The sequence below is a fragment of the Cherax quadricarinatus genome, chromosome 85 (genome assembly GCF_038502225.1).
Source record: "Cherax quadricarinatus isolate ZL_2023a chromosome 85, ASM3850222v1, whole genome shotgun sequence".
NCBI lineage: Eukaryota > Metazoa > Arthropoda > Malacostraca > Decapoda > Parastacidae > Cherax > Cherax quadricarinatus.
In genome coordinates, this window is record NC_091376.1 from 3,253,168 (window position 1) to 3,273,832 (window position 20,665).

Genomic DNA, 20,665 nt, shown 5'->3' on the forward strand with positions numbered 1-20,665 from the left:
TATAAGATGTTTGTAAGTTTGGCTTTGCATTTTAAGGGAGGAGTGGCTGTTTTGGTAAAGGAGACCAGCCCATTGCGCGTCATGGGGTTGGGAGGTGGGGGGAGGGGGGAGGGTTGCTCGGGTGGATGGGTATTGTGGGGAGAGTAGGGTGTTTTGTGGGGGTTTATATGCCTGCAATTAGTAATATGAGGGTAAAAGCAGACTTTGTTAGGGACGTTTTGTTCTACTATCTAAGGGGTTTACCTGCTATTTCGATAGTTGGAGGAGATTGGAATTGTGTGATTAGGCATGGAGATGTGATACCTGGGGGTGCGGGGTGTGTGTTGAGTGTTTTAAGGGATGCTTTACGAGATGTGGGGGTGGTTGATGTGATCGGCAGGGGGGGGGTATCAGGTGAACCAAACCTATGTGCAGGGGAGTTATGAAGCAAGGTTGGATAGGATTTATGTTAGGCAGGGGATAGGTGTGGAGAGGGTTAGAACTATTGACGTGGGTTTGTCTGATCACAGGGCAGTGATGGCTGACCTTAGGGTAGATGGTATTCCGCGTATATTTCCGAGTTATTGGAAATTGAATGTGCGGCTTTTACAGGAGGAGGGTCTAGGTTTGTCCTTTCAGGACTGGTGGAAAGGTTTTTGGGAGGCTAGGGATGAGGATGTGAATTTGCTAGATTGGTGGGAGTTGTATGCAAAGGTGGAGATTGCAGGATTTTTCAAGGTGCGTGGCAGGGAACGGGCATGCTGGCGGTTTGGATTGCAGAATTACTTAGAGGGGCAGTTGAATGATTGTTATGGGGGGGTAGGAAAGGTGTGAGTGGTGTTATGGGGGAACTTAGAAGTCGTTTAGTGGAGATTCATAACGAACAGTTTGTTGCACTCAGGGTCAGGGCAGGCTTGGAGGACGTCTTAAAAGGTGATAGGCCATCCAGGTATGTACTAAGGAAATTCAAGGACAGACAGTTGAGGACTACTGTGGCACATTTGGTGGTGGGGAAGAGGGGGGGCGTTATGTGCAGGGTCTGATACAGACAGTATCAGTAGGTATGCAGATTATTGGTTTCAGGAGAAATGGAAGAGGAGGGAAGGGGTTGTTGGGTTGGATTCATTTGGAGTTATCAGGGCTCATCTGGGTTTGGGGCATGGGGACCGGGACATGTTGGAGGGCAGCATTAAGGAGGCAGAGGTGGAGGAGGTGGTGAATGGGTTGAGTCAGGGGGAGTCACCGGGAATAGATGGTTTATCTAATGATTTTTATAGAGCACATTGGGAGAGTCTGAGGGAGTGCCTAGTGGCAGTTCTGAATTATATGTTGAGCAGTGGTAGGATGGGGGGAACACAGAGAACTGGGGTTGTTGTCTTGGTGCCGAAGGGAAGGGAGGGGAAGGATTTGAGTGATTATCGTCCGTTGTCATTAATGTGTTCAGATTATAAAATTTTTGCAAAGATATTGGGTAACAGATTAAAGAAGGTAATTGGGGATGTCATACATAGGGGTCAGTATGGGATACCGGGACGAAGCATGAAGAATGGACACAGTGGGATAAGGGATTTTATAGAGAACTGCCCGGGAGGGAGCATCCTTGGTTTGGATTGGGCTCAGGCTTATGACTGTGTGAAGAGGGAATTTTTATGGGTCTGTTTGGAGAAGTTAGGTTTTGGAGGGGGGCTAGTGAGATGGGTGCGCACTCTATATGAGGGGGCAGTCATGAGGGTGCAGGTTAATGGAAGGCTGGGGGAGCCGGTGCTGATGGAACAGAGCTTAAGGCAGGGTTGCCTGCTCTCGCAGTTGCTCCTTGCATGTGTGCAGCATCCTTTCTTTGAGGCTGTGGAGGAGGAATTGCGGGGGGTAGAGGGGGGACGCATGGGGGGAATTGTAGGTTATGTTGATGACACAACTGTTCTAGTAATGAGTGGGGGGGACTTTAAGAAGGGTGGGTGAGGTGATTAAGAGTTTTGGGGATGTTTCGGGTATGGAAGTTAATCTTGAAAAGTCGAGGTTGTTGGAGGTAGGGACTTGGGTTGGCGGGAGATTGGGGGAGGAGATGGGGTGGACAGTTAGTGACAGACTTAGGGTTTGTGGGATATGGTATATGGCGCAGATGCAGGAGTGCAGGAGGATCAACTCTGAACTAGTCACGAGTAGGGTTATAGGCAAGCTTAAAGGTTTGAGGGTTAGTGAAGTGGCATTAAAGCAGAGGGCTTTGGTTATTAACTCGCTGGTGTATAGTAAGGTATGGGGTGTGGCAGAGGTGTTCCCTTTGAGGGTGCAGGACATTCAGGAAATACAGAGGAGGGTTCTGAGGTTTGTGTGGGGGTTTGGGAGGGCCTGGTTGTCTAAGGAGGTGGTTATGACGGAGGTGAAACGGGGGGGCTTAGGACTGTTGGCTTTGGGGCCTAGGGTGATGGCCTTATATATTAAGCAGAGGTATCTTAGGGTGGGGGAAGGGGGGTGTTAGGGTGGATAGGGTGATGAGGGATGCTAGAAACTGGTGGAGTGGCAGGGAATTGAGGAATTGTGAGGATTTGCTGAGGTTCTTGTTGACAGTGAGACAGGTTTCAAATTTGAGGGTTTAAACGTTGGTGGGTGTGGTGTGGGGAAGGGGTGTCTTACAGGGGGTGGCCGTGTACCCCATGTATAACTGGCAGGTGATATGGAGGGACTTCAGGCTGCTTAGGATACCAGCAAGGGTCAGGGAGTTGGTATACCGTTTCCTCATGGGGGTAGTAGCATCCAAGCATGTGTTGCATAAAATGGGGTTGGTGAGGGAGGCAACATGCTTGTTCTGTGGGGAGGAGGAAACCACCTATCATGTGGTATATTTTTGTCTGTCTTTGGGGGGGTGAGGGTCTGGCTGGCGGGTGTTATCAGGCTGTTGGGGGGGGGGAATTGGTCGTTTCTTAGGACCTTGTCGATGGATGTCAGTGGGGTATCACGAGAAGTGGGAAGGGCTTTGATGTATGTTATGGCAGATTATTTGCATGTTTCTTGGGGAATGAGGCAGATTAAAGGGCAGTTGAGGATAAAAGCGTTAGCAGCAAGGTTCTATAGAACAATGTGTAGGAATAGATTAATCTATGGGAGGCGTTGGGAGTCCAGTTTCTCGGTGGGTTATCGTAACCCCTCTGTGGCGAAACTCCTCCGGGATCATGGGGGCGGGCAAGGGGCAGGTCTCCTTTAATGTATGGTGGGCGTGGTAAGGTTGTAGAGGTTGTGTTGTATGTGATGTGTGAGTGGGTATGTGTGGGCATCAATTTGTGACCTGGTTGTGTTCCTTGCGGGTTAATTCATATTTTTCGGTCAGTCACCCTGATTTCAGTTTAGTTCCACATGTAAGTCGTAAATATAATTTTTTTCTTAGTATAATTATTACACTCACTGTCAGGTGGTGACTTAGGTAGTATAGGATAATTATTACACTCACTGTCAGGTACTGGTGACTTAGGTATCTGTTCTGGTGGTTTATATAATGTCATGGACCTGGTGATGATTTACACTTCATGTGAAAATTTATAAGAAGTACTGTGTTAATTTTATACCCATGTTAAATTTAATTGCTGTTCAATGAAATTGGTTGTGGGCGCTGTGATCCTACATACCTGGAGTTTACCTGGAGAGAGTTCCGGGGGTCAACGCCCCCGCGGCCCGGTCTGTGACCAGGCCTCCTCCTCCTACTTGTACATTTGCACATTTGCATTGTTGTAAAATTAGTGGAATAAAATATGAAGTAAAAATATGATGATCTGAGGTAAATGGGGGGGGGTGAACTACCCAAAAATATTTATTATTGAATATTTTTCATTAATGTCTATATTGGGCATGGGTATGCGAGGAGGCTTAATAAATTGATTCGGTGTTTTTAATATCTCACGTAAGTTAATGAACATGTACGACACTGATATAATTCCTGTGAATTTTAATTTTCATAAGTCTTGTGATACTATGTATCAACTTTTGTAATATGTGTATATGTAATATATGAGTCCGTGACTATATCATGTGAAATGTTCTCATGGGTGACGCCATTCATAATTATATTCATGGTTTTTAGTTATAGTCATAATACTAAGTTCAATATTATGTCCTTTTTTCTAAATATTATTGGTCATGTTGGCATCATCTAGGCTTCTTATACTAAAGAGGATTTTTTTTTTTTGTATTGTTAACAAAATATTATATTCCAGGTTTCAATTACGTTGGTTATTCGTGTTTGTGTTCACTGAACAATGGTATGATCTGGGGTTAGGGGGGGGTGTACTGGGGGGGTGTACTGGGGGTGTGTGGGTGTACTGGGGGTGTGTGGGTGTACTGGGGGTGTGGGTGTACTGGGGGTGTGTGGGTGTACTGGGGGTGTGGGTGTACTAGGGGGGTGTGGGTGTACTGGGGGTGTGTGGGTGTACTGGGGGGGAGTGGGTGTACTGGGGGTGTGTACTGGGGGTGGGTGGGTGTATTGGGGGTGTGGGTGTACTGGGGGTGTGTGGGTGTACTGGGGGGGTGTACTGGGGGGGTGTGGGTGTACTGGGGGTGTGGGTGTACTGGGGGTGTGTGGGTGTACTGGGGGGTGTGGGTGTACTGGGGTGTGTGGGTGTACTGGGGGTGTGTGGGTGTACTAGGGGGGTGTGGGTGTACTGGGGGTGTGTGGGTGTACTGGGGGGGTGTGGGTGTACTGGGGGGGTGTGGGTGTACTGGGGGTGTGTGGGTGTACTGGGGGTGTGTGGGTGTACTGGGGGTGTGTGGGTGTACTGGGGGGGTGTGGGTGTACTGGGGGGTGTACTGGGGGGGTGTGGGTGTACTGCTCAAACATATATTATTACATGTACTTAATGTGTATATTGGTGTTAGGAAGGGGTAATTGAGAATTGTTTTTAATAAGTATTGCTTGCACAGTTTTTCTTTGTTTTTGTGTCAAGTAATTTTCCATGTATGAGGCGTGTGCAGTGTACTGACATATTATTGTAACTTGAGATGATGTGATTGATGTCGGGTATAATATTGTGTCAACTTGTTGTTCACACTCGTGTTGGTGTTGTACCGAGTCATGTGAACAGGAAATTTTCTAATGGCAGTGTAACACTTGCAGTGTTTTGCTTATGAGGATGTGATTGTTTTTGTAGGTGAAATATCAGACACTGTATGCTTTATTTATTTATTGTAATGTGTATTTTAAATAAAATATAAAAAAAAATTTTTACACTTGGTTATGTCAACATGCAGTAACTGGTGGTGCAAGCTTCGTCAGATATTGTAGCTCAGTCAAAGATTGGTAGTAGTGATATCCAAGAGTCTGATGTTGTTATTGGATGCACCACAGATGTGTCTCCTACATAGTGGTATGATGTTAGATGACTAGCTGTGGGTACGGGAGTAAATTCTTGGGTAGCTTTGGGTAGTGGTAGTTTTGATAAGGGCCTGTCTTGTATGGGCCCGTAGGCCTTCTACAGTGTTCCTCCATTCTTATGTTCTTATGTTTAGCTGATCTTAATCTCCCTCAGTCTCAAGTCACTGAAGTTGTTTTCGTATTGTCCTCAAACTGCTAGTTGACAACCTAAGTTTGTAATCTATTCCCAACTTGCAGATATATGCCTTTGTTAATTCATTAGTTCTATCGCGCATTTGAATACGAATTAAGTTGAAATCCACAGAAGGTGCACTCTGACTCCGCTGTCTGGCTCTGACACAATCATGCCACAATGGATATACGAGGAGTTAAGAGCATTTATGAAAGATAGAGAATCAGTTATAATTATGGTATCAACTTTGGATACATGGAGTGCGAGGAGTATACTATGAAAGGAGAAAACCAACTGTTAATGCGTACTTCAGTTATTATATGGGAGCCATCATTGTGACAAGAGCGGCACTACCAGCTGCACCAGTGGGTTGCTCAACAGTGCCATCAACATACATAATTTGTGAAAGAGAGTGCTGTAATAAAGTTGGTAGAATTACCGACAATATGTAAAGTAAAAGGACACAAGTGCAACTAATGTGACATTTATTGTGGCAACGTTTCGCTCTCCAGGAGCTTTATCAAGCCATGGCTTGATAAAGCTCCTGGAGAGCGAAACGTTGCCACAATAAATGTCACATTAGTTGCACTTGTGTCCTTTTACTTTACAAAGAGAGTGCTGTGTAATTAAGGCTTCAGTACAACTTAAGGCATCCTCCTTAACCTCAAGACGACACTTCGGTTGTGATTTAATAAGATGGAGGTTTTCATGGTGCAGAGAAGTGTTGCTGTTGTATTACTTAACGTAGATCTTGTATCTGATTCATTTTCAGTACAATTCCACAGAAGAACGTTTGGAGGGAGTCTGTGGAAGGGTTTAAATGGGTTTGGCTGAGCATAACACCAGTGAGGACATTCCTCTTAGTGAGACAATCTCTGATACTTGGGATATCAAATTCTTCCCGCATATTTAGAATTTTGGCAGTACGAGGGCATACTAGGATGATCTTCATTGTTTCGTCCTGCAATTTTTCTAGGCTTCCAAGCTTCCATTCTGACATAAGAGCAAGTAGTGGTGCAGTATAATCAACCAATGATCTAATATAAGCAAACAATATAATTTTCTCAATTTTAATATTACCACCATACCTGGGATGAGAACGTACCACAACTCTGTGCTCTCAGCCTTTGTTTATATCGGCGACAAGGTCTTATTACAACAGGTCCAAGTAGTGGGACCTCAAAGCATAGATACCTGTATCTGGTTACATAGTCTAGTCGAGACCCATCATGTAGCTGCATCTGGTGAACTGCGTCTCTCTGTCGATGAGGACAGAGAACGCTTGTTAAGCACAGGCATACTCAGTAATACGGCGCTCGCTTAAGAGCACTTCGCTAAGACTGCACTTTTCATTAGTATTCTCAGCGCTTGCCATGCTATTACGATGGTTTTCGGCAATTTAAAAAAAATATTTATTACTTTCACTTTTGCATCCTTTCTTTTAGGCCTAGTGATATTGCACAATTATTAAATCATAGTGAAACAGTGTTTCAGGCTTTTATATACAGTGGCAAGTGAAAATAAAAGGCTGTGATTCTCTTTAAGGCGATATTTGCTCTAGGGTGGAGGTCTTGAACCTAACCCACCGTATTAACAATAGCAATAACAATTTTATTTTAGCACGATACATGTTTGTACAAGGAGTGTAACAATTTGGTGAAACATCCCAAAAGCCCCTTTATATGCAGAGCATTTCGGGCAAACTTAAGACTAACTTAGTGAGGAATGCTTGTATCTTCGTTTTCTCAGCAGAGATAATCAACTCCAGCACCTGGTACCAGGCTAGTACATGGTTAACATGGTTTTCTCAGCAGAGATAATCAACTCCAGCACCTGGTACCAGGCTAGTACATGGTTAACATGGTTTTCTCAGCAGAGATAATCAACTCCAGCACCTGGTACCAGGCTAGTACATGGTTAAGATGGTTTTGGGTGTTGGAGAATTCCGTGGTGTGAATCATTACATCAGTAATGCTATTCTTTTACTAAATTCCATGCTGGCTAAGCATGGAATTTAGTAGAAGGATAAGTGCGCACCTTGCTTTTCTGTGCGTGTGGCGTGGTGGAGTGCGTAGGTGATCAGGTACATTGCGGTGGAGTGTGTGAGTGGTCAGGTAGTGTGGTAGGGTGTGTGACTGGTCAAGCACATTGTGGTGGAGTGTGTGAGTGGTCAGGTAGTGTGGTAGGGTGCGTGACTGGTCAAGCACATTGTGGTGGAGTGTGTGAGTGGTCAGGTAGTGTGGTAGGGTGCGTGACTGGTCAAGCACATTGTGGTGGAGTGTGTGAGTGGTCAGGTAGTGTGGTAGGGTGCGTGACTGGTCAAGCACATTGTGGTGGAGTGTGTGAGTGGTCAGGTAGTATGGTAGGGTGCGTGACTGGTCAAGCACATTGTGGTGGAGTGTGTGAGTGGTCAGGTAGTGTGGTAGGGTGTGTGACTGGTGAAACACATTGTGGTGGAGTGTGTGAGTGGTCAGGTAGTGTGGTAGGGTGTGTGACTGGTGAAACACATTGTGGTGGAGTGTGTGAGTGGTCAGGTAGTATGGTAGGGTGCGTGACTGGTCAAGCACATTGTGGTGGAGTGTGTGAGTGGTCAGGTAGTGTGGTAGGGTGCGTGACTGGTCAAGTACATTGTGGTGGAGTGTGCGAGTGGTCAGGTAGTGTGGTAGGGTGCGTGACTGGTCAAGCACATTGTGGTGGAGTGTGTGAGTGGTCAGGTAGTGTGGTAGGGTGCGTGACTGGTGAAACACATTGTGGTGGAGTGTGTGAGTGGTCAGGTAGTGTGGTAGGGTGCGTGACTGGTCAAGCACATTGTGGTGGAGTGTGTGAGTGGTCAGGTAGTGTGGTAGGGTGCGTGACTGGTGAAACACATTGTGGTGGAGTGTGCAGTAGGTGGTGAGGTAGTGCAACTTGCCTTTGGGTCGTTAAGTTAGACGCGACCTCTGGGGCGAGACTGAAGACACTCGATATTTTGGCCGACAAATACGATAATAAACCATACAATAATAATATATGTTTATTTCTACCAGTACATGTACAAGGTATACAGACCATAGCTGACATCAGTGACATACTACTATATAGAAAGTCCATTGTTATGTTGAACATTTCCCGCAAATTAAGCCAGTTTTGTCCCAGGATACGACCCACACCAATTTACTAACACCCAGGTACCCATTTTATACTGATGGGTGAACATGGACAGCAGGTGTCTTATGGAAACACGTTCCTAATGTTGTGCAGCCGTACCGGAGATTCGAACTCCGGACCTCAGTGTGTGAGGTGAGTGCGCTAACGATCTAGCTACGGTAAAGTTACGTTTCCAAAGCAAGTCTTAAATCAGAGAGCGTTCAGGTCAGCGTTGACCTTGATCAAGTCATCAACTCGCCATGAACATAAAACCTTGATCTCCAAACTCTCGTCAAAATATTATAAATGGTTTTAAATGTACACAATGTACCAGTGGTATGGAGATACCGACAACCTGTGGAAAAGTACACTCGTGTACAGCTCAGATCATTTATTAAATATAACGTTTCACCACGATTGTCTTCACTTGTTTGTATTGAACTCCAACAGCCACTTTATTAACAACTCTTGTATCATGCCAGGAGGAGAACTGCAGTAGGCCTACTGGCCCATGCTTGGCAGGTATATCTGCATTCCAACACTTTTTCAGCCATGTATTTCTGCAACCTGTCATGTGGCGTGTGGCGAGAACAACGTCCAGTATTGGGCCCCTACTTAAACAAGATGGGTCCTACACAGATGACAGCAAGGAAATGAGTGAGCTACTCAAGTCCCAATATGACTCAGTTTTTAGCAAGCCGCTAACCAGACTGAGAGTCGAAGATCAAAATGAATTTTTTATGGGAGAGCCACAGAATTTGGTTAACACAAGCCTATCCGATGTTATCCTGACGCCAAATGACTTCGAACAGGCGATAAATGACATGCCCATGCACTCTGCCCCAGGGCCAGATTCATGGAACTCCGTGTTCATCAAGAACTTTCCATCCTATGGAGAGGGAGCATGGACACGGGGGTCATCCCACAGTTACTAAAAGCAGCAGACATAGCCCCATTCCACAAAGGGGGCAGTAAAGCAACAGCAAAGAACTACAGACCGATAGCACTAACATCCCATATCATAAAAATCTTTGAAAGGGTCCTAAGAAGCAAGATCACCACCCATCTAGAAACCCATCAGTTACACAACCCAGAGCAACATGGGTTTAGAACAGGTCGCTCCTGTCTGTCTCAACTATTGGATCACTACGACAAAGTCCTAGATGCACTAGAAGACAAAAAGAATGCAGATGTAATATATACAGACTTTGCAAAAGCCTTCGACAAGTGTGACCATGTGATGGATGGTTTTGAAAACCGACAAGTTGAAGAATTGAGACACTTATGCAACACATGGGAATCTTTATTGAAGAAACGTTTCGCCACACAGTGGCTTCATCAGTCCAATACAAAGTAGAAGTGGGTAAGGAGAGTAGAAGTATGAGGTAATCAGTCCCTCAACCTGGATTCGATGTGTTCAGCCCATCACTCTTGTAGGAAGTGCAGCATAGGGCCAGAGAGGCGGCTTATATACTGCGGTGAGATGAGGTGAAGCAGGAGGAGGCGGGATCACAGTGGGACCTGCCACTAGTGTAAGTAGGTCGTCGTCCAAAGGTTGGGCAAGTGTTGAAGCGTTGAAGACTGAACACATCGAATCCAGGTTGAGGGACTGATTACCTCAAACTTCTACTCTCCTTACCCACTTCTACTTTGTATTGGACTGATGAAGCCACTGTGTGGCGAAACGTTTCTTCAATAAAGATTCCCATGTGTTGCATAAGTGTCTCAATTCTTCAACTTGTCGGTTTTCAAAACCATTCATCACATCTGTCAGACACTGCAACATCATGGGATCTTGGTACAAAGACTTCAACGCTTGTCCAACCTTTGGACGACGACCTACTTACACTAGTGGCAGGTCCCACTGTGATCCCGCCTCCTCCTGCTTCAACTCATCTCACAGCAGTATATAAGCCACCTCTCTGGCCCTATGCTGCACTTACTACAAGAGTGATGGACTGAACACATCGAATCCAGGTTGAGGGACTGATTACCTCATACTTCTACTCTCCTTACCCATTTCTACTTTGTATTGGACTGATGAAGCCACTGTGTGGCGAAACGTTTCTTCAATAAAGATTCCCATGTGTTGCATAAGTGTCTCAATTCTTCAAGTGTGACCATGGCGTAATAGCGCACAAAATGCGTGCTAAAGGAATAACAGGAAAAGTCGGTTGATGGATCTATAATTTCCTCACTAACAGAACACAGAGAGTAGTCGTCAACAGAGTAAAGTCCGAGGCAGCTACGGTGAAAAGCTCTGTTCCACAAGGCACAGTACTCGCTCCCATCTTGTTCCTCATCCTCATATCCGACATAGACAAGGATGTCAGCCCCAGCACTGTGTCTTCCTTTGCAGATGACACCCGAATCTGCATGACAGTGTCCTCCATTGCAGACACTGCAAGGCTCCAGGCGGACATCAACCAAATCTTTCAGTGGGCTGCAGAAAACAATATGAAGTTCAACGATGAGAAATTTCAATTACTCAGATATGGTAAACACGAGGAAATTAATCTTCATCAGAGTACAAAACAAATTCTGGCCACAAAATAGAGCGAAACACCAACGTCAAAGACCTGGGAGTGATCATGTCGGAGGATCTCACCTTCAAGGACCATAACATTGTATCAATCGCATCTGCTAGAAAAATGACAGGATGGATAATGAGAACCTTCAAAACTAGGGAGGCCAAGCCCATGATGACACTCTTCAGGTCACTTGTTCTATCTAGGCTGGAATATTGCTGCACACTAACAGCACCTTTTAAGGCAGGTGAAATTGCTGACCTAGAAAATGTACAGAGAACCTTCACGGCGCGCATAACGGAGATAAAACACCTCAATTACTGGGAGCGCTTGAGGTTCCTAAACCTGTATTTCCTGGAACGCAGGCGGGAGAGATACATGATTATATACACCTGGAAAATCCTAGAGGGACTAGTACCGAACTTGCACACGAAAATCACTCACTACGAAAGGAAAAGACTTGGCAGACGATGCAACATCCCCCAATGAAAAGCAGGGGTGTCACTAGCACGTTAAGAGACCATACAATAAGTGTCAGGGGCCCGGGACTGTTCAACTGCCTCCCAGCATACATAAGGGGGATTACCAACAAACCCCTGGCAGTCTTCAAGCTGGCACTGGACAAGCACCTAAAGTCGGTTCCTGACTAGCCGGGCTGTGGCTCGTACGTTGGTTTGCGTGCAGCCAGCAGTAACAGCCTGGTTGATCAGGCTCTGATCCACCAGGAGGCCTGGTCACAGACCGGGCCTGGTCACAGACCGGAACTCACTCCAGGTAAACTCCAGGCCTACCCAGAAATCAGCCTCAACATTCCTCATCTGAATTTTTCACGCTATATATACACACGTCGTCTCTCCTCAGGTAGATCTGTGAATGTAACAATGGTATACAATACTGACAAGCTGATAAGTAAGACACATGTGCAATAGTTAGGTACCTTTATTCCGAAACATTGCGCCTACACAGTAGGCTTCTTCAGTCGAGTACAGAGGCAGCAGAGATGTAAAGACAATGTAATCAGTTTATCACCCTTGAAGACGTAGTTTTAAGGTGGTCAGTCCCTCAGCCTGGAGAAGAATTCTGCTACAGACTATGGAGCAAAACTCTTCTCCAGACTGTGGGACTAACCACCTTAAAACTACGTTTTGGAGGATGTTGGACTGATTGCATCGTCTTGACATCTGCTGCCTCATCTGTATTCAACTGAAAAAGCCTACTGTGTAGGCGAAACGTTTCGGAATAAAGATAACTGTCGCACATGTCTCTCACCAGGTAGCTCGCTTGTGACTTGATAAAGCTCACTGTGTGGGCGAAACGTTGGCAATAAAGAAACGTATTATACTGACGTTGGAAACTAACATACAATCATAAATAAGAACCAGTTAGATTTGATCCAAGGAAGGGGATCGTGATTCCAATTCCGTGGATCAAGAACCGTTCGCCCGCATCACTTAAAAAAAGTGGATTTTGGTAAATATGGAATTTATATTTAGCGAGCAGTAGCAAACAGGTTTTAGAGAAGTAAACATATTTAATAAACATTAAGCTACGCATTGGAAGTAGATATGAAGGGTATATAGGTTTAGAGAGGTATATACAAGGGTGTAAGTTGAAGGCTACAGAAGTATGGCTGCGTCTGGGCAGTTTTATTGCCACAGTCTTCCAGTATTAATTGAATATTCATTAATATAAACGGTAGTATTTGTTTGTGATGGGTAAGACCGGCTATATTGGTGCTGTAGTAATGGGAAAGTATATACTGGTGGTGTGAGGTAGCGGGAGAAGTGTTGTTGTGGCGGGTACCTGAGTTTTTGGTGGGAAAAACAAGTGAAGGTGCGGGTACGTGGGTTTGTTTTGGTGGAAAAAACAAGTGAAGGTGGACCCTGTCTGGAAGAGGCAGCCAGACTATAACTCCATTAAAACGCTCATGAAACTGGATAAGAGTGTCATAGGAACGTTTCGCTTATGGGGATGTTTATCGGGTTAGGTAGGTAAGGGTGCTAATAGAGGAAATATAGTTATAATGAGGGTTTGTGGTGGTTGAGGTGCGCCATGATGGCTGCGCAAGAAGCCGGTGAGGGCACAGCGGTGAGGGCGGAAGGTTAGTGCTGCTCCAGACGTGGTGGTGGGAGGTTGTGTTGTCTCTCGCCGCGGGGAACTCTTACTGAAGTCTCGCACACGGATTACCGGGAATAATTACACAGTGATTGTTACGTGAGATATAGTGCAAGTGAAAAATTAATGGCTTGATTCTCGCCTCGCCGTGTTTAGTGTGGATTCCAGGGGGAAAAAAGATTTGTTTCAAAAAGATTCGTGTCGCCAACCATACCTGGTGAGTGAAAAATTTGAGTTGTAACACAAATTTTGGATGAGAATGAGAGTGTAACTGTGGTTTATTGTGTGATGGTGTGAGTGATGGTGTGAGTGATGGTGTGAGTGATGGTGTGAGTGATGGTGTGAGTGATGGTGTGTGTGATGGTGTGTGTGATGGTGTGTGTGATGGTGTGAGTGATGGTGTGAGTGATGGTGTGTGTGATGTGTGTGATGTGTGTGATGGTGTGAGTGGTGTGTGTGATGGTGTGAGTGATGGTGTGAGTGATGGTGTGTGTGATGGTGTGTGTGATGGTGTGAGTGATGGTGTGTGTGATGGTGTGTGTGATGGTGTGAGTGATGGTGTGTGTGATGTGTGTGATGGTGTGAGTGATGGTGTGTGATGGTGTGTGTGATGGTGTGTGTGATGGTGTGAGTGATGGTGTGAGTGATGGTGTGAGTGATGGTGTGTGATGGTGTGTGTGATGGTGTGTGTGATGGTGTGAGTGATGGTGTGATGGTGTGAGTGATGGTGTGTGTGATGGTGTGTGTGATGTGTGAGTGATGGTGTGTGATGATGTGTGTGTGATGGTGTGTGTGATGGTGTGTGTGTGATGGTGTGTGTGATGGTGTGTGTGATGGTGTGTGTGATGGTGTGTGTGATGGTGATGGTGTGTGTGATGGTGTGTGTGATGGTGTGTGGGTGTGTGTGATGGTGTGTGATGGTGTGTGATGGTGTGTGTGATGGTGTGTGTGATGGTGTGTGATGGTGTGTGATGGTGTGTGTGATGGTGTGTGATGGTGTGTGTGATGGTGTGTGATGGTGTGTGATGGTGTGTGATGGTGTGTGATGGTGTGTGATGGTGTGTGATGGTGTGTGTGATGGTGTGTGATGGTGTGTGTGATGGTGAGAGTGATGGTAGTGTGAGTGATTGTGGTGTGAGTGATGGTGTGAGTGATGGTGGTTTGAGTGATGGTGTGAGTGATGGTGTGATGTGATGGTGGTGGTGTGTGTGATGGTGTGAGTGATGGTGTGTGATGGTGTGTGTGATGGTGTGTGTGATGGTGTGAGTGATGGTGTGAGTGATGGTGTGAGTGATGGTGTGTGTGATGGTGTGTGTGATGGTGTGTGTGATGGTGTGTGTGATGGTGTGTGTGATGGTGTGTGTGATGGTGTGTGTGATGGTGTGTGTGATGGTGTGAGTGATGGTGTGAGTGATGGTGTGTGTGATGGTGTGTGTGATGGTGTGTGTGATGGTGTGTGTGATGGTGTGAGTGATGGTGTGTGTGATGGTGTGTGTGATGGTGTGAGTGATGGTGGTATGTGTGCGAGTGATGGTGGTATGTGTGCGAGTGATGGTGGTATGTGTGCGAGTGATGGTGGTATGTGTGCGAGTGATGGTGTGAGTGATAGTGTGTGTGAGTGATGGTGGTATGTGTGCGAGTGATGGTGGTATGTGTGCGAGTGATGGTGTGAGTGATAGTGTGTGCGAGTGATGGTGGTATGTGTGCGAGTGATGGTGGTATGTGTGCGAGTGATGGTGTGAGTGATAGTGTGTGTGAGTGATGGTGTGTGCGAGTGATGGTGTGTGCGAGTGATGGTGTGTGCGAGTGATGGTGTGTGCGAGTGATGGTGTGTGCGAGTGATGGTGTGTGCGAGTGATGGTGTGTGAGTGATGGTGTGTGAGTGATGGTGTGTGTGAGTGATGGTGTGTGTGAGTGATGGTGTGTGTGAGTGATGGTGTGTGTGAGTGATGGTGTGTGTGAGTGATGTGTGTGAGTGATGGTGGTGTGTGTGCGAGTGATGGTGGTATGTGTGCGAGTGATGGTGGTATGTGCGAGTGATGGTGGTATGTGTGCGAGTGATGGTGGTATGTGTGCGAGTGATGGTGGTATGTGTGCGAGTGATGGTGGTATGTGTGCGAGTGATGGTGGTATGTGTGCGAGTGATGGTGGTATGTGTGCGAGTGATGGTGGTATGTGTGCGAGTGATGGTGGTGTGTGTGCGAGTGATGGTGGTGTGTGTGCGAGTGATGGTGGTGTGTGTGAGTGATGGTGGTGTGTGTGAGTGATGGTGTGTGTGTGTGATGGTGTGTGTGTGTGTGAGATGGTGTGTGTGTGTGCGAGTGATGGTGTGTGTGCGAGTGATGGTGTGTGTGCGAGTGATGGTGTGTGTGCGAGTGATGGTGGTGTGAGAGTGATGGTGGACTGTCTCGCCTGTCTGCTTGTTCCTGGTGGACTGTCTCGCCTGTCTGCTTGATCCTGGTGGACTGTCTGCTTGATCCTGGTGGACTGTCTCGCCTGTCTGCTTGATCCTGGTGGACTGTCTCGCCTGTCTGCTTGATCCTGGTGGACTGTCTCGCCTGTCTGCTTGATCCTGGTGGACTGTCTCGCCTGTCTGCTTGAGGGACTGACCACCACCCACCAAGGCTGAGGGACTGACCACTTCACTCTTATTACTGTTTCCAGTTTTTTTTCTCCTGTTTTAGACTGAAGATTGTTGTTATGCAGGCGAAACGTTTCACCAGTGAAGATATCCAAGTGTTTCACAAGTCTTATTTATTGAATGTCTGTTAATCACCATTTACAACCGGGAATTAGTTCAATTAATTAACCCTAAATGGACGAACATAAGACTGGAACATTTCGTAGAATAGGAAGTTGTGTACATATTTAGCTCTGATGAATGACATATCCAACATCTGGGTATCTTTATTCTGTGAACGTTTCCCCAGTCAGTGGCTTTATCAGTTTAATACACAGATTAGTTGAGGAATTGAAACTGGATACATATGGGGAATCAGTCCTTCAGCCTAGATGAAAGTGCTCACCACCGTAGTCATGACGTGTCTCAGTCATAAATAATACTCAACTAGGCTAAGCTCAACCTCCCTCAATATAGGAATTACATGATCTCGTTGTCTACTTGTTCTCGTCTCAAATAAGCCTCACTTGCATTCTTCATGTCACCATTTTCGACCTTCGTTAAGTGATCATGTCCCAGGACCGGAAAATTTTCTTATAAATATATCCTAGGGTTTGCTGGTGTGTTTAAAAATCACTGTTGCCACGAAATACTTGTTTCTTTGTTCGTTGTTTTAGGGATGAGAAGCTGCTTATGGCAAAAAGTTTCCCTTGTAAGTTTCTGGAAACTATGCCTGTCTTCTTTTTGATTATAATAATATACACATGTCTTTATCTACACAGCATTACATATATTTGGTTGTAGGAGTCTTAGCTCCTGGCCCCACCAGGAGAGGGTGTACTTTTAAAGTAGTATGTTCATATTACGAGGTCAAAAAAAAGTATAAAAAGGCCAGAAAAAATTGTAAACCCAGAGTCGTAATGAACGACCACAAATAAAAAAAAAAAAACACAGAAGACTTGGTCTGCTACTTTCAGGATCACGGTTCAAGTCCCCAGTCATTCTAGCTTATTTCTTTAAAGAATATAGGACAAAGATTAAGAGGCTGGCTCCACTTAAAACTAATTTTAGCCAACTTATCTCCTATAATGAAGTAATGTTCACTTTAACAATTATTTCCTATAGATCTTTCACGAGAAGATTGAAATGACATCACAGTAACTGAAAATTTTAGTGAAGCTAAGGAAGACAAATTGTGTAATATCAGCCAGTAGACAATTATATAATTATCACTGTAGTACAAAGTCTAGCCACATGCCCGTTTTAGGCTCGGGGACCGACCGCAACCTACCAAGGGTAACGAACTGACATCAGTTACTACTACTATTGTCTCCAATGTTGTATCAAAGGGCAAATGTTTTGTCGTTGGGCAAATGTTTTATGTTGGGCAAATGTTTTGTTGTTGGGCAAATGTTTTAGTTGGGCAAATGTTTTGTTAGTGGGATGAATTGTAAAGGACCTGCCTAGTATGGGCCAGCAGGCCTCCTGCAGTGTTCCTCCTTTCTTATGTTCTTATGTTCTTATGTTTTTAAAGAGTGCAAGATGGAACTTGCATTCGTAAAGAATGCATTCTTTAAGAATGCAAGTTGATTAGTTTTTCAGCATATCACTGCATATGGGTATCGGACTTGTGTGTAAAATAGCCAGTGTGATTTTTATCTACAATATAGGAGATAAGTCCCTAGCATCGAGTTACCGTCTGATCAGCTTGATCTCAATTTTGAAAATTAAACATAATATAAGCATCCCTACTGTCCCATGCTAGGCAGGTCTAACTCTCACTTATGTAACTGTCCAAACTATTTTTAAAAGGCATCTTAATGGGCATAGTTTGATCAGTTTTACAAACTTTAGTGAAGCATTGGAGGCAGTGGACCATAACTAAGAATATGATGCCGGCTACTTGGATTTCATTGCTTTCTTTAGTTCCACACTAAAGGCTGTTATTAAAGTGGTATCAGCCTGGTATTAGAGGAAATTTTCTCGTGAATCAAGGCATGGCTGAAAAATAAGCAGCAGAGAATTTGTATATATGGGGTGACATCAAAATAGAGAAATTGCAGTGTTTTACTAGAGTTTTATCAAACAACTTAAGGTGCTTTTTTCTTTACAATTGTTGACAGTAAGCTACCTGCATCCAGACTGATGTGATATTAGACGTTAAAAGGTACTTTGCTGGAGAAATTGATCAACCATAGAACTGAAGAAAGAAATAATCTAAATTATCTACACAGTAGAAACACGTGCAGTGTTATGATATTATTTACCAACAACGCTTCGCCAACGAAATGAGCTTCATCACGTCTGTGAAGCCACTGACACTCATCGTCTGACACTTGTCAGAGGTGCCCCTACTCTTCAACATCCTTCATGCTTGAAGGGAATTACCAACAAACTTTTGGCTGTCTTCAAGAGGGAACTTGACAAGGTCTCCAAATCAGTTCCTGACTAGCCGGGCTGGGATTCATACTTTGGAGTGCGTGCCGCCAGCAATAACAGCCTGGTTGATCAAACCTTGAGACAGGAGGTTGGTCTGGGATCGGGCCTTGGGGTGTTGACCCCCTGAAAACATCCTTTAGGTATACTTCAGATATTTACAAGATTTGTACAGTCATTCAGTTTTCTTCCAGGTTTGTATATTGCTTCAGCCATTAGTTACTTCAAGGTCGGCGCTTTAATGATGCACAAAAGAATCTGAAACATTAATTCAGAGAACGTTTTGCCCGCATAATAGGCTGCTTTAAGTAGATGATAGACAATGGGAATAATTGGAAACTAATAATAATATCTTTTCTACCAGTACATGTACAAGGTATACAGATCATAGCTGACATCAGTGACATACTACTATCTAGAAAGCCGCTTGTTATGCTGAGCATTTCCCGCAAATTAGGTCAGTTTTGTCCCAGGATGCGACCCACACCAGTCTACTAACACCCAGGTACCTATTTTACTGATTGGTGAACATAGACAACCGGTGTAAAGAAACACGCCCAGTGTTTCTACCTTCGCTGGGAATCGAACCCAGACACTCGCCATGCGAAGCGAGAGCTTTACCCACCAGGCCACGGGGCGTGGTTCAAAGTTTCTCCCGCACAGCAGGATTAAAGGGGAAACGTCTAAATAAAAATTTCAGTTACAGCTTTGTTTATCACTCGTAAAACTCTGTAATATTTCCTGCTGTAAACCCAGTAAAAAGCAGGGGCACTGTTGGTACCATAAGAGAGCATTGTATCAACATCCGTTGGTACAATATTCTCTTGCCAGATGTCAAATACTGCTGGGACAAGTGTAGAAGGCTTCAAGAGGAAACTGGACGTCTTCACCAGGTGCCAGATCAACCAGGCTGTGATGGATATGTGGGGCAGCAGGCCTCCAGCAGCAACAGTCTGGTTGACCAGGCTAGCTCCAGACGAGCCTGGCCCATGGCTGGGTTCAGAAAGTAGTAAGACTCTGGAAGCCCATCAGAGGTATATCAACCGTTGTAAGGTACCTTCATGGTGAAGGGCTCTAGCCATTGTCTTCCTCTGATCAAAGCAATTACCTTCAATTCCCCGGGGGGTTTTATTACCCATCTGGGTTTATAGCGTCCCACCATGAACATGACCATGTTGCAATGATAGTCGAGTAATTGAGTCAAGGTCAGTAAGAGTCATGTCATTAAGAGAATCAAGGTCATTTATTGATGACACTGATGATAATCCTACAATGACCATATTTATTGAGTCAGTGTCATTCATTGATGACACTGGATCAGTGTTGCACTTACCACCTCAAAACTTACCTCCAGTGTTGTGTTCACCGGGTGTGCTGGCGAAACGTTTCAGGTATGGTATAAACTTTGGTTTACTGGAACACGGTTTCGACCCTGGGACCCTGAAGTGCTTGTAGTCGAAACGTTGTGTGTTTGCTCACCTGTTTTCTTAAACCGATACGCGTCTTATTCGTCAACCCTTACGGGTTTGGCACTTCCTGGAGGTTTTGAAAAGGTTCCTTGATGCTGGGGAATGGTTCTTGATCCAGGGAATTAGGGCTATACTTCCCTTGGATTAAACATGATCGGCTTTTATTACCCAGGGGCTGTATGACCCCTACGTGTTAAGTGCTTCCCCCAGAAATATTAGAAAACTAAAGCTATGATTTTGTCAATGTGTGTGTGTGTGTGTGTGTGTGTGTGTGTGTGTGTGTGTGTGTGTGTGTGTGTGTACGTACGTACGTACTCGCCTATTTGTGGTTGCAGGGGTCGAGTCACAAGTGGCCCCGCCTCTTCACTGGTCGCTACGAGGTCACTCTCCTCTTATTCATGAGTTTTATTGTACCTCTTGAAGCTATGTATGGATCCTGTGTGTGTTTTGGTTGTATTGGCTGTTGGATTTTATCTCGACATTAATAACGAGTACAGTCATTAGTAGAATTATACTCTCGCTTCCACCATGGATAACATTGGTGCTCTCTATCTTGCATTGTCACTAACACATTCACTCTCACTATTAAGAGCTTGAAGTGTTTGTACAACCAAGGATTGAGGTTGTCATTAACTCCAGGCGTCGAGAGACTTTCCCTTAGTTAATATTAACATAGATGCAACTTGAGAATTTGGTCTAGTACGAACACACTCGGGTTTTCTAACATTATTCAAGTATAATTTTGCAAACGGCCATTCTGTTGCTTCCCTGTAATTGTTGTAAATAATCTGATTAGCCAAGCGCTGTATGATCACTGTGGAATTAGTGTTTTCTCTGGAAGTAGGAATGATTATAATAATAATA

General features: G+C 45.0%; 1 protein-coding gene across 1 annotated transcript in view; it reads left to right on the forward strand.

Moving 5' to 3' along the window:
* Nucleotides 1-13,245: 13,245 nt before the first annotated feature.
* The window catches only part of sano (serrano), a 939,183-nt gene continuing 931,763 nt past the window's right edge, over nt 13,246-20,665 (forward strand). Inside the window, exon 1 of the mRNA XM_070103246.1 lies at nt 13,246-13,493. The gene's annotated coding sequence lies outside the window, so the exon portion shown is untranslated. The remainder of the gene's footprint in view (nt 13,494-20,665) is intronic.